Below are 26,630 nucleotides of genomic sequence, written 5' to 3'. Positions count from 1 at the left end.
ATTGTCATTTTTTTGGACCCATAACAGAGGAAATTGCCTGGGTGCATTGCCAAGTCTAAGAATGTGGAATGTTTCATTTTGGAGAAATGTAAATAGTGTCAAACAGAACACGAAAGGGTAAGACCAGGTAATATGCCATGTCAAAGCAGCCATGCCAAATAAATCAGCATCACGATTGAGAAGTCTATGGTTACATGGTGTAATACATAGGTATGTGTGTATGTGTGTGCGCATGTAATTTGTGTACAAGAGGGATTACATTATCCCTATTGTATACAGATCAGTTCCACGGTTCAAGCTCAACTTATGTGGCTTGTCCGACCCAAAATAGCAGAAGCAGAAGCGTATTTTTTAGTGCTCAGTGATTGATCTTGTGTTCCCGCGTGTTTGGGTTTCTTACTTATATAAAGGGCATAATTGCTTGGGGTGAAACAATTCATATTCTTGGGTCTTTCGGTAAAGTCGAAAGACCCAAGAATATTAATTCCTGCAGTCACGAAATCTTTAAGTCCAGATGAAACGATTGAATGCCATGTCCTTTGTACTCTGGCAATCGATTAATCGTTGGCATGCAGGCTTTTTTATCTGACTCCTATCGATTCCATTTAAACGTCGTCGTGAACAGAAGCACCTCCCGCGACTCCTGGGTTGACGTGAACCGATTTCTTCATCGTAAACTATGGTCTATCCACTGCTGGATGCAACATATTCAATTCGAAGAAAGATAATTACACGTGCAGTTCTATGCATGTGTTGCGACTTGTGAGCTTAGAAATTAACATGAATAAATTATTCGATGCAACATTGCACCCATATATACTGTACAGTGCTCCCTTTACCTGCAGAGATTATGTGAGCATGTATGACAATTAACCAGGTGATGCTTCGACTCATTCGCCCAGCAGCGGGTTGACACAGTGCTGGACACTGCCATGCACATTCCTTGTGGATGCATTCACCGTCTGGCTGGGTGGAGCTGAGTGCTCGACTCGCAGACAACGTTGGGAGTTCAAATTCTAAGTGTGGGTTTGCTCAGTCCATCGTGCCTGCAGGGCCAATCAAATAAGAACGACTTATTCAGGAGTTACCAGTGCTTGTGGCAGGTTTAGTGAGTTTAATAACTTCATATTTTATATACATACATGCAGTCTGGCCACGCAATAATTTGGACTCGCAGAACTCCCATTACGATGACCATGTTTGATTCCACACAAAGTGGTTCTAATTTTATCCACTCCGGGAGAATGGTGGGCTGACCCATATGTTGTCTTGGTGAAATGTGGTCAAATAACCCTCAAGGCTGATACGGCATGGGGAGGCCTTCATCCAACCATTGGATCGACGGATGTCTGCAAATAATGAATAGTTTATGCTGTGAGAATGTGTCCGTGGGTTTGCATACAGACGGAGGGGCGAGTGGTGGCTGGACTCTTCCGCACGCAGACCACAGTAGCTACGGCCGGCCAGATGCCCGGAGCAGCTCCCTGCAGCCATTCAATCTGCCCACCATGAGGTTCAAATCACAGTCCGCTTATAACCTAAAACACAGCTTTGCATGAGGACATAAATAAATAAAGTTACAATCAAATAAACCGCCGAAAACTCCCGCGGCACTGTCGTTCTTGAAATGTATTTATTTCACTTTCCGTCCAAACTACTAAGCCGCAGTCTCTCGCTCTCTCTGCGTCTCCTGCCATCTGCTTTAATTATCAGACGAATGGGTTATGTAAGGAACTGCTCGCGCTTACAGAGGACAAGCGTGTAAATGTCATTTGATATCATCCACTGTTATGTGATCGCGGTGTCTTTTTCACTGAGGTTTCATTCACGAGCAGCCTGGCAGTCACTAGATGAGCTCGCTTTCCGGCGGAAGCTGCAACATATTTTGCCCCCTCCCCCCACGTTGTGCGTAAACCTCGTCCCCGCGTTGAGAACTCTTCACTCACGATCCAAAGATCACGGGGTCCAACTCCTCATCAGGTGCCATCTCGGCCGATCGTCTCTCGGGGATCGGCGCGATGAGCACCGCTCTGTGGGGAGCCAAGGGCGGTCGTCCTGTGCAGAGGATGGTCTCGGCTATGAGATTGTCGAATTTACACCACTGATTCAGAGCCGCCTACAAGAGATGAGCACCGCCCACTGCCCTGTTTGAGCACATATACAAATTAACTTCTGATTATTATTATTATTGTTATTTAATAAAAATGATACAAATTATAACAATATCACGACGTTTCGATCGAACATTCTACAAACAAGTTGAAGGTACCCCAATGGGTTCTCCCTTAACTCAAGTTGTAGCCAATGTTTTCATGGAGAAATTTGAGACAGATGCCATCCAGGCATCCACCCTACGTCCTTCCTTGTGGAAGAGATACGTAGATGACACGTTCATCATCTGGCCACATGGCCTACCAGCTCTGGTAACCACATCAATTCCATACACCCAGCCATCAAATTCACCATGGAGGTGGAAAAGGATGGCAAGTTACTATTCTTGGATGTTTTAATCGAAAAGAGACCTGATGGCTCAATGGGACACTGTCTACAGGAAGGCCACCCATACGGATGCCTACCTAAAACCTGACTCCCACCACCATCCATCCCAGAAGAGTTCCCTCATCAAAACTCTACACCATAGAGCTCAATGTATTTCCGACCATCACCACCTAGCCAGTGAACTGTTGCACGTACACCAAGCCCTCAAGATGAAGGAATATTCAGACTACACAATCCGTTAAGCTATCACCCCAACTGTTGTGGAAGAACCTTCTGAGGACCCAATCAAAACCATCACCTTGCCATACATAGCAGTGGTCATCAAAAATATTTCCAAAATCATGAGCAAACACAAGATCCAGGTTCGATTCAACACAGTACATCAAATTCGTGATCTGATCCCATCTGTGAAGGATGTGATCCCTGACATGCAATACCCCGGTGTCTACAAACTAAGCTGTGTCTGTGGCAGTAGTTACATTGGGGAAACTAAGCGACATGTCTCGGACCGGGTTCGTGAACATGAAGCAGATCTGAAACACGGTAGGACCAATACCTCAGCCGTGGCTGATCATTATTTTAACGCTGTGGGCACACACGAAATAGATTTTTCCAAGACTAAAGTACTCTGCAAACCCACTGGCTATCAGCAAAGATTCGTTCATGAAGCCATCCAGATATAAAAGCACAGACACAATTTAAACCGAGAAGATGGGTACAAACTGAGCAATCATTGGAAGGACATTATTAACCAGTTTAGGTCATAACTGGCTGTGATGTTCCCTTCCTACCTGCCGATGTTAGCAGTTATTTTCAGCTCTCTGAGTTACATTCACTAACATAGCTACCGTTGCTCGTTTTCCTCGATGTGGTGGTGGCTCTTGCCGAGCTCTCTCCGATTTTACATTTACAAGCAAATTTCTTACATTCACATGCTAATCTCTCTTACATTGACATGCTAATCTCTCACAACTACAATGGCCAGCCCCACAGCCTCGTAGTCGTGGGTATGGCTCAGCTCTCCGATCTTACTTGATATGCTAATTTCATCTCTAACCCCGCCCATTTACCCTTGAGCTACACCCATCTCAAACCTTTATAACATCCTGCCTTAGCAGCTCTCTCGCCATATATTTTTACTGCCTCAGCAGCTCTCCCACTATATTTTTTCACCTGATGACGATTGCTTGTGTTGCGATCGAAACGTCGTGATATTGTTATTATTTTTATAATTTTTTTCTATCTACGTGGCTTTACCAAAAGACCCAAAGAATATGAATTATTGCCAGTAACAAAATCTTTAAGTCAAGATTTATTTTATTTGGTTATTTCGGTAAAGTAACGTAGAATGAGAATAAAATAATAAAATAATAAAATTAAATAACTCAATAAAATTCTCACGACGTTTTATTGTGTTATTTTATTAGTTTATTATTTTATTCTCATTCTACGTGACTTTACTGAAAGAACCAAAGAAGATGAATCCTTGCAGTCACGAAAGCTTTAAATCGAAATCAAGATTTATTGTTATTAAATTCAAGCAGATACGGTGGAAGTGTTGTACCTATTATATTTGTAAAATTGAGAAGACTGTGTATGATGAAGATGAATTGAGAGATGCAATTAGTTGTTCTTGGGGTTGTGCAATGTACCAGTGTACTTAAATCATAATGATATATTAATTTTATGCATGGTCTCTTATAAAAGAGATCTAGGCATGCTTAATTTTGTACAGACAGAATAGTGGTTTTGTTACATGAACTAATTTATTACTTAATTAAGTTGTGCTGATTCTCAAATTCTACATTTGAGCTATAGAACAGGTTTCTCTACTCTGCTGGATGTCGCGTCATTCCTACTGTCGGCTCTATGGCTGACGTGAGGGATGCTTGGGTAAGAGCCCCACATGTCCGACCGGGCAGTTATAGCAATGCAGCCATCAGCTGTGTGCAGGCTAGCAATAGTTGCACCAAACTTTCCAGCTGTCACTCAAAGTGCAGTGGCAACTGTCAACGATAAAATATCTTACACCCCGATAACAGGAGCTTCTACAAAAAAAATAGTTGATTCAACGTTCCCCTTAGATAGAGATAGCTTGCACCTGTGTACAAGCAGAAGGAGCCTTCATGTATGGAACAGCTGTTATTAATAATTTACACCATTCCGTGCCACAACTGGTTCATATTAAGCTTTCTGCTCATGTTGGATTCCTCACACCTTTGGAGGAATATGTTCTACCACGTATTCCTGTGACATCACAAAATCCAGATGGGCTCTGCTAACCACATCAACCTCTCTCCCATCGACCTGCATCTGACTCGGCTCAAAGGTCAAATGTCAAAGTGTCGTTCTGCTCTCATGACCGCGGTGTAGTGCTCTTGTCGGTCGACGGCTTTTAAGCGAGTGGTGGAAATTCCACATTCCTGTGGTGGGGACCCCAGTGCGTTCTCTCTCGAGGCAAGTGTAGTGAACGTCTCCCAAGGCGATGCTTGCTTTGTTGATCGCGTGGTGCCGGTGTGTCGTGTCGAGCCCTTGATTGGGAGTTTTGAAGAGAGCGATCCAAACTTCTGCTGATGTTCGTTTGCAATCAAGACGATCGCCATCTCTTTGAAAAGCCAATGAAACATTGCACAAAGTAAACGTAAAGCGCTGTCGTCCCGACAGTTCTGTTCCTTCACCTGAAGAAGGCTACTTGTGTTGTGGCCGAAACGTCGTGAGAATTTCATTTTATTATGTTTTATTGTTATTATTTTATTACTTCCCTTCTACGTGACTTTACCGAAAGAACCAAGAAGATGAATCCCTGCAGTCACGAAAGATTTAAATCGAAAAATAAGCCCGCGGTTATGCAGATTTTTTTTATTTGGTTTTATTGGCCCTGTTCATCACCGAAAACGTGTTGGGCAAACAAAAAAAAGTGCTCGGAGCGTTTAGACCGTCTTGCCGCTTCGGGAAGGAAACCCCAAAACCGCACAATTCCACACTCGGCGGTTTCGCCCGCGGTCTCAGCTGGTGATTGGATTGCACGTGGCGAGTTTATATTAAAGAGAGAGAGAGAGCTCACGGGAAAGGAGCGGCCTGCTCGCCGTAACACGAGGCTCTCGAAAGGGAAGGCAGGCTGGCCCCACACGCACAGACACACGCACACAAAAAGACAAATATTCCCCGTATAGCCTCAACAGACTGTTGGGGCAAGTGCTGTGAGTGAGTAGCACCTATGAAAGCCGGAACGGTCACCAGCACCACGCCCGACCGCCTATTGTCTCCCTAGTGGCGATATTTACACACCGCGCCAGGTGCTCATTTGAGGCTGAGTCGACCTAGACGAGGCCCAGGACCGGTTCAGATAATCGTCACTGGTGTCGGCCGTGAGCGGAATCGAACCCGTGTGGCCGGGTTCGTAGCGCAGCGTAGCGCTAACCACTACACTACCGCTCCCCACACACGCACAGGCACACACACAGACACACACGCCACGCACACACACAGACACACACGCCACGCACACACACAGACACACACGCACACACAACATACACACAGACACACACGCACACAACACACACAACATACACACAGACACACGCACACACACAACACACACAACATACACACAGACACACACGCACACACAACATACACACAGACACGCGCACGCGCGCACGCGCGAGGATCTGGCGCGCCGCACTTTGGTAATAAAGGCGCAGCATCAAAAAAGCAGAAGCGTGGTGCAGAATTTATTAGTTTATTTTTTTTAAATAATTAAACTAAAAGCAGGTGGCGTGCTTTTGAAAGCTTGGGGCGAGGACGGGGGTGGTGGGGGTTTGCCCTGGAGCCGAGCCTTGGGGGTAAGAGGCACCTTGAAAGGATAGTGGGAGGCATTGTTACGCTCTTGCTGTTCGGCGAGGGGTGGCCTTCGAGCGGAGGTGTGTTTCAAGAAAACATTGCTTTTATAAAAAAAATATAATAATGATCGTGAGTCAAAGATCAAAGTGTCTCCCTGCTCAAAGAGGCATTCAAGTTTCGAGTTTATGTTGTTTAACCAGGTGAGAACTCGTGAGACCAGGATGGAGTCTCGTTTGCAAGAGAGATTGACCTGACCCATTCGTCTACCACTCGGGTGGCGATGATCGCTGCTGTTTCATTCCAATTTAGAAACAAACAAAAAATTGCTGGAAATATTCAAATTTGCTCAGATTTGGACCCTGACGCCGGAAACACAACGGCCCACTTTTGCGAACGACATCAGGCGATCTTTAACGTCCACTGCGAAGCAGACGGCGTGGAGCGTTGTGACGGCTATCCCACCCGCATTGAGCACCCTTCATATGTGTCAGTGAGCCTCGTCCAGGAGTAGACGCTCCACGTTACTATGGCGCCAGCGAGCATCGTTAGAGTATAAATACATTCATTTCCTACGAAGTTGTGCACGTTTTAATGGCCTCAAAGCAGCGATGACAATTTGGCCCTGTGTCGGCATCTGTGGCACCACGGTGGCAAGATATTAACTACCTCGCCTGCTATAAATGAGGTCGTGGGTTCGACCCCGACCTTGACACCTGTATATTTGGAGTTTGCATATTCTGCCCCGTGGTCGCGTGGATTTTTCTCCGGGTCCTGCAGTTTTTTTTTTATTCCACATTTATAATCGAGATGCGTGTAGAGTATTTGGCTGCGATACATTAACACGTGATAAGCCGCTTTGTTGAGCTATCACTTGTGGCCAGGTCGCTTCTGAAAAAGAGTGATGTAGTTCAGTGGGCCGTTACCTGGTAAAATAAAAAAAAGTAAAATTGTTAAAAAATAATCGACCTCATGGCCATCCGATTGTGAATTGAGCCACGTCTCTGCCCGGCTGTTTATATGCTGCAACAAAGATGTATTTACATACTAAACAAACAGGCAAAATAAATACAGAAATCAAGCATATTGGATTTAATCAATGCATGCGACTATATGTTTATAATCTTGGGCAAGTTAGACTTCACAGAGTGCATATTATCTATAGTCCAAAAACATTCACTTTGGCGAGTAGAGTTGTTATTTTTGGTCTCCATAAACAATGGAATACATGAACTATTGAAAAGCCATATAAACATGTTCAATTATGAATAACACATTCATAAAACACATTAGAAAGGAACTATCGTGTGACATTATTTCGACTACTATTGACATCTGTGCTGTGTGTATATCCATGTGCATTCGAGACTCGGCCACTGTGGGTATCCAGACACCCCCAAAATATTTAGACATGCCTAAGGAACACCCATACGATTTTGGACAATAATCATGCAATTTATTTTAGTCCCCCCCCCCCCACTTCAACAAGGTGATACATCTCAGTATTGATTCACAGACCCGATCTGTAATCTAACGAATAACCACTGGCAACCACTCACTGATAGGACACCCGCAACTTAGAAGGCGTGGTGGCTGTGTTCAAGGCGTGCGTGTGAACGGTATCATCAGCGGTGTCGCCTCAGAGTTCAACCATGCCAAGGTCAACGTTCAATTCCTTAGCATGCATTAGACCAGTGGCAAATCGAGACCAACCTCGGAATCTCTTTCCGCTCGGTTAACTCAGCCCAAAATATGTCCCCGGTGTGGAGTAATTGACACGAGAATTACGGAGACACGGGCAAAATAATGTCAACGCAAAGAATCACGATGCTCAAGTGAGTGCAAGGCGGTGCTTGGCTCTGTCAGCAGCACTGAGCCAGTGGTATAAATTCCACATTCCTATGGTGTCGGCCGGTATCTTCGGTACCTCCCTGGCAGTAGACTTCCCACAACGTGGCGTACATTTGAGCGACAAAGAAGAAAAGATGGGCCGAGTTGACTGGAGCTCTAACTCGTGCTCTTCTCGTCGTCAGCTGAGGCTTTGTGACATCACCACCTAGACAAATGTTAAATGGTCTTTGACATCAGCTTCGTAGAAGGCGGACCACTTTATAAATAAAGCCTAATAACTTTAACGAGGTGGATACAGAATTCACGTCAATAAGACCTGGGTTAATGGAACATGCGCTTCCTGTTAAGCGATCGAGTTTTAAAAACAGCTCAAGCCATTTATCCGAAAATCTGAAATATGCAGTGTATATATCGGTTTTATATATGACTGTAAAACACAACCAAAACTTATATTTCGACTGAGGTGCAACGTGTTTGTGCAAATCAAACATTTCCAATCTCTGAATGATCTTGGCATATCCTTTATTGAACGAGAAATGTCGCAGCGTGTTTATAAGATAATGAATGGATAATTACACTCATGGTGTGCCAGGTGCTTGTCAAAGGTCATTGCTGTTACACACAATAGCTTGTAATAACGAATAACACATGCACAGATGAATTAGTCCACGTTATAGTACTCATGCAGGAGGTGATATTTGTTATTGTCAGCAACAGCAGGCCTTTCCTTGCTTCGCTTTTCTTAACGCGACAGCTTTTGCCACCAATATCATTCAGAAATGTTTTTTTTGCATTCGGCCACTTAATTATCTGATCAAATTTATCTCGTCAAGACCCTCTGCGTGACCCGACACAGGCGAACAAATTAAATTGTCATAGGGTGTGCAAGCGTTCAGCAACATACCTGACCCACAAATTGTGTGACCCAATTTAAACTTGATTTGAAGCTTTCGTGACTGCAGGAATTACTCTTTGGTTCTTTCGATAAAGTCACGTGTAAAGAAAATAAATTAAATAATAGAGTACGACGTTTCGTCTGCAACACAAGCGACCGTCATCAGGTAGAACTAAATTTGAGAGAGAGACAAAACACAGACACGGAGACACACAGACAGACACACAAGCAGAGAGAGACAACACAGACACATAGAGAGAGACACACAACATAGATACACAGAGACCCAATGCCTCTGTGTCGAGGCCTTAAATAGAGAGAGGGGGGGGGGGGGCAGAGAGAGAGGTGGGTCTGCTGGGGCAGCTGCTGGAGCAGAGAAATTCGCATGGCAATGAATCCACCCCGAAGCGACCGAGGGAAAGAAGATCGAATGGACCGATGAGAGCCTGGTACATTTTAGAGAGATAAATAGTTTGAGCAAACAAAATGTAGCAATTTTTTGGGAAGTGTAATGTAATGCAACACAGAGAGCCGGCTAACACACAGTTAACGCATAGCCTGGTTGATTACGATCTCCAAAGATTGCTAAAATTAGAAGTTAAGTGTGAAATTTGACAAACAGAGACACACAGAGAGATGTGTGGAAATCCACCCCGAACCAAAGAGAAATTTAAATATCTATTAATAATTGGTTGGCTCGTGCCTAGCGCTGCTACTGGGTGGTGGGATGATGATGATGATGAGTTGGTAAGGGGAGGAGCAGACGAAGTCTCGGAGCTGGGGACTGAGCTGGGAGATTTTGCACAATTGGGTCAAATTATATTTTACGACAAAAAATGCTTCTTGTCTCTTAAAGCCAAATGCTCATTACACTTGAACATCTGCTTGTGGAACGCCTGTTATTTCAATAGCAAAAACACACAGAGCACATTATACAACGCCAGAATATTGGTACCAGAGGAGGCTTTATCCACATAACACCACATCTAAGGGCAGCCTCCTACAATCAGGCACTCCCACATGCTCTGGGCACGACACGCAACTATCTGCAGCAGCTTTGCTCATGTTTTATGTTACAAATCTTGGCGTTCCGTCCAAAAACATTATAAAGCTTCAGCTGTCAATGGCCCACTGCTATGAAACATTAGGTCAAATATATAAAAAAAACATTTTAAAAATGGAAAACAAGACATGGGTTCGCGATGTTAAGATTTAAGCAAAATATATCAATGTGAATGAGTATTGATATAACTTTGTTTCGGTGAAATGTATATACACACACCGTACCACCGCGACCCTCACCAGGACAAGCGGATTCAGAAGCGAACGAAAACGAAGGAAAACGAACGAACACACCGTGCCTTCTTCTGTACAGAAATTAAGCACAAGTGATTATTGACAGATGTTATTTTTTTGCAATTGAAAATAGTTTTTTATGAGAAATATGACGATGTTGCTGTGATAATTGGTTGTGTTATGGACAAACTGGCCTTACCATAGGAATGTGGAATTCTTACGTATGGCTCAGGATCAATAGATATCAGCATTTCCTTATGCTCTTTGAACATGGAGTATCTTTGGCTTAGATAATAGCAATAATGAAAAACATACTTTCAGAGTCATATATCACGTGGAATAAAAACAGCATCAAATAAAATTGTGCCTGACTGCATATTATTATAAAAATGTAATAATGATTAATATGATACACATATCAGAACCATTGCAGTAATGCTACATACACTATTTCCAGTACTATAATATTATGTTATACAACTCAAAAAAAGCATTATTAGCATTCATCTGACATCAGGATTCTGACTTTGGAAAACAAGCAACGAATATCATAGAGTATACAAATGTCATTAAACAAAATAAGAGCATTTATTTAATGACTTAATCTGTTGACAGGTTTGTGTAGAAAGCTCTGCCAACTTTAGGGCAGACGTTTCCCTCTTAATCAAAGGCTAAACATTTACACATGGGATAGCTTTTTCTACGGCCCTATCACGCACAACTCCTATTATCCGCGGCAGCTCTAGGGATCTGCAACACAACTCTTATTATCCACGGTCCTATTTCTTCATATTATGGATTATTGTTTTGTACCCACAATTCAAAGCGAAGCGGCTTCATAATAATCGCGATTTTTCCACGGATAACAGAAGTCACAAGACTTCTACTATCTGGGGATTATCTGCTATTTTTCAACCCGCGATGAGGAGGAGAAAAATTGTGGGATACCCCGCGATTTTCCCTAAACATTTACAATCAACGTGCGTTTCGAGTATTTGGCTGCTATAAATTTACACACAGTAAGCCACTTCGTTGGGCTATCATTTGTGGTAGCCAGGTCGCTCCTGAAAAAGAGCTACATAGCTCAGTGGGCCTTGCCTGGTAAAATAAAAAATAGTTTTAGTTTTAAGTTTAATATTGGTCCTCCCTTCCCACCAATATCACCACGGAAAAGAGGTGTTCTCCTGTACTTGTGTTTTGAAATATATATTTTAAAAAACTGCGACAGCAGCCAGCGTGGCCAAGAAGACGATTTTTTTTTGTTATTGGCTCCAGAAATTGCTTAAGGAGCCCCATATTGCAACGTTACAGCATTGGGTGCCGCAAGTATGTTGGCTTGAAGAACAAAGGGGTCCTGGCGTCTTTAGATCCAGCTCCTTTATATCAGCTGCCGGGCCCTGTGCACACTTGCATGCAGGCCACACAGGCAAATCGTTCATTTTGTGTGATGTTAGATTCTCTGCCATGTGCTTTGGATGGTTACCTTGTGTAACATTGTGCATGGGTGTCTTCTATTCAATGACAGTCCTTCAGTAAACTTAGTATGTGTGTATGTTGAACTTCTTTCGTACCGTACGTGGCCAACCACGCTGTTGGTTTATTTTTAAATCTGTAATGATAATTGAAAGCCCTGTGTCGATCCGCTGCAGGATGAAAGCCTCCCACACGAGCTATTCGACCATACTTCACCAGTCTCGTAATTGTGGGTTAGAGACAGGAGACATCGCTCGCCGTTGCTGTCAGCCGTGGCGAGGAATCAAACTCGGATCCGTCCGGCTGCCTGTATCGAGGGATTGCCTGTTGTTGCCTTCTGTTTTTACTGTAGTACGGAGTTAGACTGATGACCTTAATCTAAGTTTTCTTGTGGTTGTTGTTGTTGTTTGACTTGCATCCCGCATAGTATTTTTGTTGCACACAGCGTTGGTGTACGGTGCTTTTTTCAGGAATATTTTGCTGTTTTTTTTTCCATGGATTTTTCTGTTTGCACAGTCACTTTAAGATGTTTTTCTTGTTCGTGTTTTTGTTTTTTTGTTTGTTGTGGTTGCACCAGATTCAAGAGCCGAATGGCTCACAGGGCTATACCAAAATAAACTGAAATTGAAACTGTAAAGCGGATATTTAGGCACAATTTTAATGGTGCAACGTTTATGCGATAATGTTGCATGCAGAAATGTTTACATTTGTGTTTATCTGCGTTAATATGGAGAATAAATAATTGTCATCCGCAGCCGTGGTGGTTATTCCACTGCTGATTGGAGACCTCCCGGAGCCACCACCATCTCCCACGATGATATAATAATCTCTGTTTGATTTATTGTCTTGTTTTATCGTGATACAAATGCAACATCGCTACAATTGGTTGAAGTTGAGGTCACGTTGCTTTGACAGCTTTTCTATGGACAATGTCTTGGCAATAAAAAAATGTCAGCACATTTATAAGTTGAAATATGTGAAAAGGTTTAATAAAACTAATAACAATAATAATCAAACATGGTTTGTTTTATGTCTATATAAATGAAACACTATTCTAATGTATTCTTGGTTCTTTCGGTAAAGTCACCGAAAGAACCAAGAATATGAATCCCTGCAGTCACGAAAGCTTTAAATCACTATTCTAGTAATTCAACTTTTTTAATGTTTACGTATCTTTGATATTCTTTCTCCAATGTCAGACAAGGCCATCATCTGCCTTATAGCTCTCCTGCCAAATACCGTTGATGCCTTTGGACTGGTAACGATGACCGTTGGCTTATTCTAACCTTTGTTAAAAGTTTTAAAGATGGGCTGTGACTGGCGACAAGAGCTCAATAAATGTTGAAATGTTTTACAAAATAGAAGCAGACATTTTTCTGCAAACTGTGGTATTTCACAACGACTCTTCTGGAACATTTTGATTGGCTACAATTGTCCATATGTTTGGTACACACTGCAAAGTACAAAACTGAACGACTAAATTAACCGTTGATATTATGTTAAAGCCTTGATGTACCCATGTAACGATGTTTTTTATACGGCATCATCTGCCACTGATTAAAAATACGAATTACTCGTTTGGATCTTGTAAGTTTTTAAATGACAGAACATGTTGTTAATATAACCCTGTAACTGATGCACATGAGAATAACAACATAAATCCATCTTTTTTTTGTGAGCCAGTGTTATACAATAATGCAAGTATGGTTTCTATCAGTGCTCTCCATAAATAGCACCGTGTACCTAGAGCGTGCATGTTCCACGGCCAGAATTGGCGTGCACAATTTGTATCACCTGTGCATTCACGGAGGGGTGAGTGGTGACGCAGTGGTTCGTGCAAACCTGGCAACTCGAGTGCAATGCCAGACCGCGGCTAACATCAGTTGGCGAGCCATGTATGAACAGGCCTTGCGGAATTGTGGTGCTGAGTCGACCCTCGAGTTGTGATTTGAAATTGCAGTGTGCCCAATTGTCAGAGGAGCAGCGTACTGCCCGCAACTCTAAACGGCCGATTACGACTGCACAAACGTACGACATGTGGAATAACTTTTTTCGTGCCCATTATTGCAATCCCATTTTTGATCCTGCCCCCACTCATAGTAAAATATTAATAACGCAGCAAGTTCATTGTAATTACCGTAATGCTCCGTGTTCTTTTTTTTTAAGTGTAAGTTGCAAATACAAACCACGTGGGAAAACTTAAAAATAAACGGTCATACTTTATGAGTGATCCACACTCAAATGCTGCTGCGGTTTCTCATCAATGTGCATTGCAAATGCACTAACGTCAACATGTGTAATGGTTTATTTTCCCTGGAAAACCTGAATGAGCCTCATAGAGGGCTAATGCCATACCCATGGCAGAGCGCTGAGCTAATATTCATGTGTCTAGCGTTTGATCACATCAATCCAGTCACCAATAACTAACTTTATAGAGCGTTTGAGAAGATGCATCGTGCCTTCTCTCTCAAACGAGCAGCCCTGATCCAGTGATGGAAATCCACTTGCGTTTTATGTCTCTAATATCTCCATAGGACAACTTACTGTTGACATGCCACAAAGCGGCACCGATTTTAACTTTGCCAGAGAGATGATGGGCCAAGTCTAGATACAACCGTTGTTTTAATTCGTGGTATTTGAGAGTGCATTAAGTGAACCTCGTGCAGACACGGCACTCTTACTCTGAGACGAACACATCGTGGGAAATAAATGTAGAGTGTTTTTGTTGTAACAGCTGATGATGTAAATGTATAAATTGTTATATTGATGAAATTGTAATCGATATACTGTATTATTTATTGCATGCAACATAGAGCACCTTTCATGCTCTTTTATTATTAAATTTGGCTTCACATGTAAACACATTTAACTCGGTTTAGCCAAATGCAATATTTTGCAAGGGAGACCTGTGTACTATAATTATTTAACGTGTCATTCTGCAAGAGAGAAGTCCTTGTTTCGAATTGTTCTGTTCTGTTGTTTTAGCTGTGGGCGGGTGTCGGACGTGGAAATTGCATCAGAACACGAGAACACGCTGCGGTGAATTCTCTTAGCGAAAGAGCACAGATTGTCGAGTACCCACTTTGGAGATCACCCACGTTACTTCTTCCCAGAAGGTCAAAACTAGTGAAGAGTTTGCTTGCTAAAACAAATGCTGCTCCATAATGATGGTGGTCTGGAGAGCCCGGAGGCCAATGGACTAAATTATATTATATTTGTATGTGCAGACACGAAATGGAGCTGTCCTAACATTCGCTTTTGCACATTGAGTGACCAATGATTGCAAATGTCCTGTTCACTATATTATACTGCTACTTAAATGGATACAGACACGCAAATACTTGTTTACATTCACACTTTGGCATTGATATTTAGATGTATTCAGGGCAGTGATTACTTGGCAGAGCAATCGACTGATTTAAAATGCCGCTTGAATTTCAATTTAGCCCATTATCCATTCAAGGTGAATAAAATAAGGATAACATTTCGTGAAATTACCAGTACTTGTCCTCTGGTGAGACTTGCCCCTACAATCGGAATATGGAATTTATGCCACTGGTTCAAGGCCACTAATGTACACAAGCATCGGCTTACACTCATTTCATCAAAGACATAATTTCACTTTTTAAATTAATTTTTTTAATAAAATAAATTCCTGTTCAGCCAAATTAAAAGCCAAATCAATGGCTTTAACAGAAATGCCCTCATAACATGAACCACAATGAACCAACATTGATCCCATCTTTTCCTTGTCACGTTAAACTTCAACAATTAAGCCAAACGCAGTGCAATAACGTTATTTTACAGTGCTGGCTATTATACAGCTAGACATTTCCTCAACATATCGTGTTCCTCATAATACCTAAACATGTACCTTTACGCGTAAACCTTCTGAATAGAGTCGCCATTCATATCTGCTTTCCTTTGCCCATTTTTTAGCCTAGAGCTATTTCCGCCAATCCGGTCCCATTGATTAATAGCGCCACTTTCACTCGCTCGTTACGAAGCCAACAGCTAGAAAGTGTCTCCGAAGCGAATGCCGGTCGCTTACAGCCACTGGGCAAGAACATTTCCTTCTCTCTGTTGTTCTACAAGCCGCGGGGAAGTCCTTAATTACAGCACTCAGAAAGGTACGAAAAAAATTACGGTCCCAACTGCACCCTCAACCCCAACTGTTTACTTAGCAAATTTGTTTAGACGACTCCCCCCCCCACCCCCCTTCTCGCATGCCAGTGAACGAGCAATGGGCGAACAGGTGAATGGATGTGCAACCTTCCCATTTGTTTCTCTCTATCTACAAATTATATTCAAATTTCACGGGGAGCGTCGCGTGGCGAGACTAAGAATTATCCTTTTTAGAGTTCCCACAAGCTAGCAAACGCCATCCCCTTGCGTTCAAGAGAAAAGATCTCCTCGGCACCGCGGCCTATTTACAATCCCATAGGTGTGACTTATAATCCGGAGAATACGCAGCTTGCGAAAGTAACTTCAGCAGTCTCTGATTGCAGTTGGTCACACCTCGTAATTAGCCCTGCAAAAAAAAACATGTTCATTGCAATCAAACATAATCTTTGTAGTCGTCAAAGCTTAAACAGGTCAAATCAAATAACAATAAAAAAAATAGAGCGTTATAATGATGTCTTTGTTTCAGTCATTGGCGGCTGGGTCGAACACCGACAACTCGCTCAACTGAACAACCGGTCCAACCTCACGGAGCATCTCGTTGGCTGCTCGCTCGGCCATCCGACAAAGTGTCGCCCTCCCGCGCCAATTGACTCCATCCCTTCTTGTGACATTCCTATTTTAAGACTCTAAGTTGAGAGCGCTGTGCTTAATAAACGCATTAGGTTTTTATAAGTTGGTCACAGGAAAACGAATAATTACGCCTGTAAATTACTACGTGGTATGAGTCGGATGGAGGATTCGAAATTGATTATGGGTTCATTTGCACCGAGTATGCATTGTAACATTTGATAGCCCGTCCTACGCATGTAGGATTGCTGTTCGGTACGATGTCCGACGTTTCGCTCCATCTGCTGGGAGCCTTTTCGCGAACTAAATTGAAAGCGCTCGGCACTTGGGGAAAAAACGTCGGACATCGTGCTGAACAAGACACAATCGCAAAAATCCGCACAGTAGTCAAATATGTGTTTGTCTTCCTGATCAAAGAGCATTTGGGCAGTGTTCCACTTCATTCACAGTCCTGATTAAGTGGTGAAAATTCCACATTATTATGCCGGGGACGAGTTTATCCTCTGGACAAAGTGTTGACTCTGGGAGGATGATGGGCTAGGTAGACCACCGAGTCGAAAATGGTCAACATTTAAACTCGCGGCTTTATGATCACGTTCACACAGCTCTATAAAAGGACACATCTTGGCTATTATTCACCACACATTTGTACTTTTAATCCATTATAAATGCCTCAGGCACATTTGAGCCGTTGTCAATTTGGCTGTCTGCGTGTGTGTTTGCCTTGGCTGTGGAACGATACGTGTGCAAGTCCATCGGATCATTTTCAAAGTAACGCAGCCAGGACCCAAGGCACATGGCTTGATACTGCACAGTGCCTTAGCAGCACAGGTCCAAATCTTTTTTTTTTCCAGATAGCATCCCAGAAGATCTGCATAGCTCATTTGATAGGGACATCCAGTGTTTAATTTCAGCCCAAACAGTACAGAGCGCTACTCCAGGAATCATTTGCATGCTCCATCCATCTTGCCTTGTATTTATTTTGAACTATAAGGTACAATAATATAGGATTATTAAGGATAGGCATGGCTTATATAAGGCACTACTTATAGTGCCTTATGCCACTATAACCTATTTCCATCCAGCCTAGCAGCATTCCAGAAAATATCAACAGACAAAGTATGCCATGGGTACCACCACACTCGCCGCACATTTGTGTTTCAACGTCAAGCGTCGGTGTGGCACTACGATTCGTCAACGTCCTTATTTGGCGGCAATGAGGAAACAAAGGCAGATTCATGAGGAAGTGAATGAAGGCGAAATGCATTTAAACTTTACCAAGCATGAGGCAGCACCGAACTCTGTTTGACGACACTGAGCCTGCAGCGCAAAGTCCACATCACGCAGCAAATCACTCCGAAGGGCAACTACCGTTGCCTTTCAACCACATTGTACCTATTTTATCTAGCCCAGAGGGATCGTGGACTGGTTTGACCCCCTGACCAGAATGTGAACTCGCGAGCTTTAGATTGCGAGTATGACCGGCGTGTGCCACCCGGCCGGTAAAATAATATCATAATCAGAATATGAGAATATGTATTAATATGAACATTGCTGAATGCTGTTCATGAAGGCGTTCGTGTGCAGCAACGACAGCAGTAACAACAGCATCAACAACAGCAACAATATTGTCTGCTTAGCCAGGAAAACCTCGCTGAGTCTCAAGATCATCTTTTCTCAAGAGGATCATGGGTTGGGATGCTTGGCTGATTTCTTACCGAGTATATTCCACGCGGAACGAGAGAGCACCCCCCGTACGCGTGATGAGATCACGCTTCGATACTTCTCAGCAATAAGGCCGGTCGCCTGCTTGCTGTACTGTCACGATGTGCTGGCCACCTCATAATCCCCGGCCAGGCTGGGAGTCTCCGCGCGCATGTGTGAGTTAAGGGGAGCCATATATTAAGCATCGAAATGGAAAGTATTTCTCCTCGTGTGGCAGTAAGTGTACATAGATGATTTTAAGTGCAGTGTCGCATGGGAGCTGCTTATTAAAACAAAAAAGGGGTCAGAGCTTTCCTGCTCCTACTCTCTGCTTCTCATCATCGTGAGTTTAACATTACATTCATTTCCCCTCTCCTGGCAAAATTGTACTGTCAACACGTTGAAGTAATGGCCCTTCATGCACGCTGTCCATACTTTTCCCGAGCGGAGGTATTTCCGAAAAAAAAATATATACACTTTAAAAACTTTTATCCTCCTTTGAAATTCCACTACAAGCAGTAGTCCTGCTAAATACAGTATCCATAAGTTGATATGGGAATTCACTCCTTGGCTTTTCTGTGTAAATCTGGCATCACATTGTAGCTACAGAGTCTATTATTTTGGTCGTCAATTCGCCAGCACTAATCACTTTAAGAAATGGGTATTTCAAACTGTCCACCTTAAAACTTTTTCTTATTTTATTTTGCCATGGTTGCTGAGCACAGGCCCAAAGGCCTCAAATGCCCAGTGGTTAGCAATACACAGCACTATTAATGCACTGTTTGCAAAAGAAGAAAAAACAAGCTTGAAATGTAAAAATACGTTTTCACCACGGGTTCTGGTCATATAGCATGTGTCATTATACATGATAACACACAGTGTGTATGCTAACACTGAAGCACACAAATATTAATAATTGTTATTGCAAAACAAATAAGAGTAAGAGGAAATACTTTCAAGGGCAGCGTGTTTAGGTGCCGAGGGTCCCCATGAGCTGCCCAAGGCAAACCAAGGCATATTTAGGATTCCTATGGTTCAGTGGAATCACACAATACTCACGTATGTCTGTAGAGGTGGAGCAAAACTATAATCTATCACATTAAAGCAAAGAGCTCTTCCACTCCCTTGGCCGTTTTGGGCTGTTGGGGCATGATCTTTAGGGCATGGCCGTTGGGGCATGACCTTTAGGGCATGACCTTTAGGGCATGGCCGTTGAGGCATGACCGTTGAGGCCTGACAGTTGGGGCATGACAGTTGGGACATGACCTTTAGGGCATGACCGTTGGGGCGTGACCTTTAGGGCATGACCTTTAAGGGCATGACCGTTGGGGCATGACCATTGAGGCCTGACATTTAGGGCATGACCTTTAAGGGCGTGACCTTTGGGGAATGACTATTGGGTCGTGACCGTTGGGGCATGCCCGTTGGGGCATGATCATTTCCTTCACCGATATCGCCTCGCCATGCAGGAGATATGGGTGAAGCATCCCAGATGACGCAGCGACTCAACGTTGTCTTTTTCGTCGCTTTGCCTCACGGATGAGAGTCCATCATGTCCCCTCTTAAATGCTTGGCACGCAGGCAGATTATGCCCTTCCTTGGAGGCCCAGGACACGGTGGAATGTACAATACAATTGCAATACAATTTGGATTTACGTCACGTCTAAATATGACTGCATCAAAGTTAGGACTGCCACGCATAGATTTGTAAAACTCCCAAACCCACTGAGCTGCAATTTGGCTGTTAGATATTGAAAAAACAGCGAATGGGTTAATGAACCCATCTGTGTGGACTATGCAGTTTCACTCCTTTGAGGGTCTTTCTCGAGGTATTATTGCCCCACTGTCCACATTCAGGAGCCTCGTTACAAAGAGTTTTGTGACTCGGTGGAGCTCTGCGATGTAAATAAATAAATTACATTCTTTGTCAAAAACTATAGCAGGCTGTAGGGGACTCAAAGAGCGGAGGAGTGAGGAATCTCCCACGCCAATTTGTGTGTCCCCCATGTTTGTCCTCACCGTGCAATCAGCGTCACGCCATGACACACAAGATCCTTTGCGATCTCTCGCGGAGCCGTACAACCCTCCGTGTTGGAGAGCAGCCCGCGTAAGTGGACATGACAGAGCTACCCCTGAGACCCCTTCCAGTGACCTCTGGTCCTCGTGTAGCTGACTTTTATGAATCAATCTGAATGGCAGCAAAGGAATCTGCAAGTACGCAAACGTGCGCGGTGTCCAGCATACGCTGATCTCAATTGCATTTTGTATCCATTGTTGTCATCGCTGCTGTGCTTCCGCACAACGGATCTCCCTTGTGCAGTAAAATAGCCAGTGCGACTGGCTAAGCGGGACTATCCGTGTAAGGAATCAAATATAATTAAACTCAATTGTAACTGGAGTCAGTGGGCAGCCGATGTCTCCATGCGCTCAGTAGGAAGGCGGTTTCATTCCTTTAGTGGAGGGGAGGTGACCCCAGGAGTAACTAGGGTGCAGACCAATTGATGCTCGACATTTCAAAAACACGGAATAGATCGTACTGGGGCGGATACCATCGGCGAGAGTTTAACGTCGACCTCCCACTGCCCCTTGTATGTTGCCAAGAAAACAGATTATTTTACGAGTTGTAAATTGACGTTCTTTGGCTGTTAAGTCACGCGGTGGCTTCGGGTCTGTAGCCAGCGTCTTGCAACAATTGAGACAAACACACATTGCTTTTCAGGGCTTCTTCATCACCGTTAGGTTTCCAAATGAGCTACCGCTCCCGTTGATTCCCTGTCGACCCAACGTGCCTCCCTGCTCAAGTGAGCACGGGGTGATTGACCATCTGCGAAAACGGGGCCTCGGACACCAGAGGAAATTCCACGCTCTCACGCTGAGGACCAGATATTTCCACACAGCGACCGCTGTTGACTTGCGCACAAAATGGTACTCATTTATCAACCACAGAGAGGTCATGAGACGAGTCGATCCCAACTGGAGTTTCAACTCACAAACCTTCCAAATGTTGAGTGTTGTATCCGCTTGACTCACGCAGCACATGCTTGTCAGTGAAAAAAAAATATTCGCATGTCTAGACAGGAACAGAGCACAAAAAATAAAATGTGTGCTGTGTCACGTCACCCCTGGAGTCAGGACTGCCTTGTCTGATCGCGGCTTCTGCAACCTTCATGTTGATTCCCCATAGCCTCTGTAAGACCAGCAGCGTGTTCTTTGCTTCGACTTGCATTGCTCAACTCGGACAGCTATTTGCACAGCAGCCGTTTGCTATAAACTCGGCTTTCCTGCATGCACTCTCTCAATGTTCCAATATTTTGTCAAAGTCAAAAGTGCCAGAATCTCCCTGCTCAAATGCAAATCGGGGCAGCGATCATCTCTCAGTGGTGGAAATTCCACATTCCCATGAAAGGGGGCTTGTGTCTCCACAGGATGTCCATTGATGATGTCAGTAGTTTTTGTATCAGTCACATAATACCTACAACAGGAGGTTCCAGCCTTCAGCAACAGATGTCTGACAAAAAAAAATGTGAAATATAAACAAGCACTTCGGCAGATCCATTTCCCGGCTCCAAATTCCCCGTGCAACCTTAAATGGTTACGATTGCGCCACAGTTGTGCATTTCTAGCACACGTTCGTCGGCAGTGACGAACAATGATGAGATATTTGTGCAATAGCAAGAACAATAACCCGCGATTGATGGACCTCTCTTGTTTGTCTCAGGGTGGTTACCTCGCACGGTGCCAGACTTTCCGAGGACCGGGCCGACCTATTTGTGCACGAGGCAGACTGTGAGTGTCGCGACGTGCCGTGCCGTGGCACACATACTCCAAGTGTCTCGCAGCTCAAGCAACCTAAACTAAAACAATATTTGATTTTACCAGGTAAGGCCCACTGAGCTATGCAGCTCTTTTTCAGAAGCGACCTGGCTACCACAAATGTATAGCCCAACGAAGTGGCTTATCGCGTGGACATTTATCGTGGCCAAACACTCTAAACGCACGTTTCTAAATGTGGAGAGAAAAACCGGAGGGCCCGGAGAAAAATCCAAGCAACCACGGAGTGAACACGCAAACTCCAAATATATGTGATACTGTGTTGGCAGTGGTGCAAAGTACAAAAAAACACATTGGGCAATGGCCGTCCTTCATTGTAAGAGAGATAGAGACACCAGAGGGATTGAGTGAACACCAACTGAAGATTGTACTATATACAATGGAGTTTTGATAGCAATGAATACGGTACTTTGACTTGCAGCTCGCTTTATGTACTGTAAGCCAAGGTGGGCTTGAACATGGTGTGTATGTACGTTGAACTTCTTTCGCATCGTACGTAGCCAACCGTGCTAAATCGGCCTGCCATATCCCAAGTGTCCTTATATAGACCGTGCCTATGTAAGCCTGTTTATTGACACGTCTTGTTTATGATTCATCGTCACCATCCTCATCGTGAAAGGGCCCATGCTCTTGTGCATTGCTCGAGCATAGCCGCTTGTTTTAACAGATGTGAACTCCCCCAGGGCTGGAATGTACCACGTGTCTGCATTCTCACAAGCATGATAAACTAACACGGGCGGCTGACGCTCGCTTGAGATACAATTGAGACTTTTATACGAGAGATGCATTCAGAAAGATGTTTTAATCCGGCCAGGTAGCGCTGTGGGCAATTATCTCGCCTCGCAATTGCCAGGAAGCAAATTCAAGCTGAGACCTCGTTTGGCACACCCTATTGGTCGTGTGTTTGTCACCTGTTACGAAGATTCGTGGTTCGAATCCAGAAGGCTTCCCTGATTATTAGTGATGGTGCATTAACCACAAAATATGCACATGATCTGCGTCTGATAGCGTTCGAAATTATTAGGCCATTGTGTGTTGGCGTCATGGTCCATATTTCACAAATTAAAATAAATCACCCACGAATTACTCAACTGGGATGACACTGATCAACACAACCCGCTACTGTGTAACCACTGCACACCGTGTCTGTGAAACAAAGCGCCTTCGTGATAGCCATAAGAATGGCGCGTTTACCAAATTAACTGAATTGTCCATCTTGGGTCAATAAGTTGGAAGCAAGCAGACGTTTAAATATAAAGAGAATGGCTTCTACAATGGTTGTGTGGAATTTCCACCACCAACGTAGGGCTTATACACATGAGTGGCACGTCAACACTGGCACTAACCTTCATTTGACAGAATATAACTGATTTCGTTTTGTATATATGCAACAGTCATGAAAACAATCTCCCATAACTGTTCAGGAGTCAAACATGGACTACTCCACCCTCCCAGCCACTCACCCACTACAATTAGTTTAAACGAAGTCTACAAAGTCCTCAGTAGGTGTGTATTTGGATAAGTTGCGCCTATGCATTTCAAACAGTTGCCGATAAACTATTTGGGAGTTACACAATTAGGAATATTTTAAAACAGTTGGGCCCGTTCAGGACTAGGTAAACGTCTACCGATCATCTGTTACGGACGGAAAATGTTCATGGAAATGCGGGCGGGCAGCAGAGAAGGCCGGTGGGTGGTACATCCTACACAGCAGGCCTGCTGAGTTGTTGTGACGGCGCATTGCTGCCCTCATTGGCAGCTTCTGTTGTTGAGCGTCGCGGATTTGTCCGTGGGCCCCGTTCAGACAGCAAACGCGACCTGCGAGGAATGTCCGTATGTAACGTATGGACTTTCGAGCATACATTCAGGTGCCGGATTACGATTATGAGGAGCCTACGGCTGATAGGAGATAAGGGCCTAAGTGAGTATTACATTTAGCACAAAAAATACGAAGCTTTCAAACATTATTTACTTATTTACGTGTAGAAAATGTTACTAATATATTCGATTTAAGGCGAATTCATCAAATATAAATCACTCATTACACTGGATTTCTTCAAACATAATGTGTTTTCCTCGCTTTAACTTTGGCAAAGTCATGACTGCTGTCATCATAATTCGAAGACAAACCATGTTCCGATGGGCAGTATATCTTTAGGATGACTGCTGATGACTTCTTACAAAGTTGTACTTATGTTAGTGATCCAGGGGGATGATAACCTGAGTCTACAACCACCAAATGTTTTACTTTTGTTTGCAAACCAGTTGTGAGTCAAGCACCTCAACCATAGCGCTACCTCACCATTATGTCAGCTCAGCCTAAAATGAGAACAGTGTTGCACAAATGGCTTTCTTGAAACATATACAAATGCAATGAATGAAAACACAATGCTATACGAATTCATATGCCGGTAGTCTCCAGTGTCATGTAATGTGGAAATTCACGTGAAAGAAGTTCAGAAGCATGTCTGACATATCTCTTCATACAGAGCATCCGTTGCTTTGTGAGAGTTCTCAATGGATACTTCATTACCACGACACCGTTGACGCAACATCATGAAATACATTTGGACAACATTGAAAAAGCCCCTTAAGTTCAGTATATCAGAAGATAGAAGCACAACCATTGGAAGCAGAGCCAGGTCACGTCGATAGGTTCAAAGAAAATAACAAAAAATATAACAAAAAACTACGACGTTTCGATCTCGCAACACAAGCTCCCGCTTGTGTTGGAATCGAAACGTTGTAGTTTGTTGTTATTTTTTGTTTTTTTCTTTGAACCTATCTCTGTGACTTTACCGAAAGACCCAAGAATATGGATTTGAAGAGAATTGCTTTGGAGAGCAGAATCAAATAATTATAAGTTGGAATAATGGATCTGTGTGATTAAACATATTGTAAAAGTCTGTTATCCAATACGCTGGTTTGCATTTCACGATGCTGTTCTCTGTAGCTCTAATCGCTGTGTATTTGTAAATGTCAACGATTCTTTGTTAGTGGCATGAAAATAACAATAATTAACCCGGGTCATTATGAAGTTTGATTCCATTTGTGCATACAATAACACAAGCGCGAGCCCAGACATTTTAAATACTGGTTTAAAGCTTCTTCAAGAGGCTCTCTTCGTTACTCTGGAACTGTGTGCTGAATTGCATCAAGAGATTATTCAAGAAAGACCACAGCGCAAGACGGATTCGTAGAATCACAATGACGATGCCACTCATTAAAGCCAAATCTGCTTGTGCTCATTTACCAAGAGCACACTTGCTCACCGGCACGAGGTGTTGACATGAATCACAATTACGGAATTTAGTCTGGATAGTGCTTTGACGGGCGACCACCGCGCATAACAGGTGCTATAGGCCGCCGCGAGATAGGTTGTCGGCTGCGGAGGTCGGTGCAGCACACATCAATTGTTGTGCTGTACTACTATGTTCGCACATATCCACTCCCTGCCTTCATTAACTGGTGACGTATGGTCAAATAACCCCCCTGACCCGCACGGTATGGACAGACCCTCATCCAGCTGGGGAGTTACAAAATGCTTACAACAACAACCGCCATTCGCCACTGAGTGGTAGTGACGACACCACGGCGCTTGTGCCAGGCTAGGTGCACTTGAGGCCACGTGAAGTGTTTCGACCACAAAGGGCAACACACATGTATACACACAGAGGGACGTTTATCAACTTACATTGCAAACGCGCTCTCAGCAACATATTCGATGGTAAAGAAATGAACACTCAAAAGCTCTCACCCTAAGCAGTGCATCACCCTGTGTCAGGGAACGGTCCAGGAAAATAATGCCGCAGAACTAGATCTTAAATTATTTCAATGCACCATCTTATCGGCACTGTCTAGTACACATTGTGCACGCTCCGCAAGGAATTTTCATTGTATGGCTTTCAAGCCGAACCTTTATAATCCTCAAAGTTGGAATTTGCCAAATGCGCAAACTTAACATTGATTGGCGTTTTTTTGTGCAGTCACTGATGACCGAGGATGACACGACCATAAATGAGAGAATTCGGTTTAACCATGGATGAGTAAAGTATCGCTTTTGATCATCATCATAATTATATTTAATAACGTACTGTATTAATACACTTGGCAGCGTGATATATTGCATGCTTTAACATGAGTAGTTTCCTTCCACGTGCGAAACATTAATTATATTATCAAGAAATTGGCCAAACATCACAGTAAGATTCTTGATGCTCGCTGAGGCTTTGCTGGATAAACAAAGTTTCCAACAAATGTGAGCTGGGTTTCCAGTCACGGCTTTCGTCAGTGGCAAGCGGTGTCTGAGCTGATGTTGGGCCCTGCCCCTCTCGTCAAGCTCGAGCGTGGTGAAGTGTGGATCTAAGAGCTCCGACGATCGACATGGTGCGGGAAAGCCTTCGTCCAGCAGTAGGTTGACGAAAGGGCCGTAAATCACCATTGCAGTGGAAAGTAAACACGTGCATTTGCAAGACATGCATTTTTT

This window comes from Petromyzon marinus, chromosome 10 (genome assembly GCF_048934315.1).
Source record: "Petromyzon marinus isolate PM22_M1 ecotype Great Lakes invasive population chromosome 10, UKy_Petmar_22M1.pri1.0, whole genome shotgun sequence".
In the NCBI taxonomy this organism is placed as follows: domain Eukaryota; kingdom Metazoa; phylum Chordata; class Hyperoartia; order Petromyzontiformes; family Petromyzontidae; genus Petromyzon; species Petromyzon marinus.
Note: the sequence above shows the minus strand (reverse complement) of the source record.